This window comes from Elephantulus edwardii, unplaced genomic scaffold (assembly GCF_000299155.1).
Source record: "Elephantulus edwardii isolate Elephantulus edwardi_28Jun2011 unplaced genomic scaffold, EleEdw1.0 scaffold00084, whole genome shotgun sequence".
Taxonomy (NCBI): Eukaryota; Metazoa; Chordata; class Mammalia; order Macroscelidea; family Macroscelididae; genus Elephantulus; species Elephantulus edwardii.
In genome coordinates, this window is record NW_006399834.1 from 1,203,170 (window position 1) to 1,204,117 (window position 948).

A 948-nucleotide genomic window follows, 5' to 3' on the forward strand; every position below is an offset into this window, starting at 1 on the left:
CTTTTAAGTCTCTCCAGGCAAGTTTAAAAGGATCAGTGTACTTTTCACCACTCTGTGTTTTACTGCAACAGCACACTGCTGGGGTTATATGATGAAACCGCGATATCCTAGATACATGTGGAAAGGTAGATGTGAAACTCTTCAAAAGATTAAAATAGGTCATCTGTGTTCGGGCACCCGCAGGGGAGCGCGACCCGGGCACCTGCGCGACCCGGGCACCTGCGCACGTCCCGGCAAGCCGGCACCCGCGCTCCGCTCCGTCAACCTCTAGGAGCTGCAGTGCCTCCACCAGCACGAGGCCATGGTTCGAATATGAAAGTCTATTTTGATATAATTAAGAAGAAAAGCTAGCAAACTTTGCTTCCTAGACGGGGAGAAAGTAGGGGATATTAAGAAATGCTTCTTGAATTTGACTTGAACACTAAGTAAGTGGTAGACTTATTTTGAAAAAGAAAACAGTGAAGAAGAAATAGGTCAAAAACTGATACATCAGTACCTAACACACAACATCTATCACAATTATATTTGTGAACAGTATTATTTATTGAGGTCTGCCCCAAGGATATGTGGCCCATCCATTCCTCTTTATTCTGTCTTTGTATTGAGCTACATTCCTAAAACATCTTAATCTTAAAAAATGAAATAACTTTAATTGAACTGTCCATTGGTACTAGGCCATCATTTTCTATGGGAGAAAGTTATCAGAAACAACCATGTTACATTTACTGCAGCATTTTCTGTGAAGCTCATGGCCTTTATGAGAATATATGGGAGAAATTATTCTGTGATCTTGGCACAAGATTAATAACCTTCTGAGCAAGTAATGTGTTCTTCATTTATGAACACCAAATAGTGTAACAGATTAAGGTGCTTTCTTTATATGATTGGCTGTCAACTTTCCAAAATAGAAGTTGGAATCAATTTTTTTTTGCTTACTTCTAATCAATT

General features: G+C 39.8%; 1 pseudogene; it reads right to left on the reverse strand.

Annotated features, from left to right (window-relative positions):
• Positions 1–948, reverse strand: part of LOC102862286 — a 55,741-nt pseudogene that overhangs the window by 831 nt on the left and 53,962 nt on the right.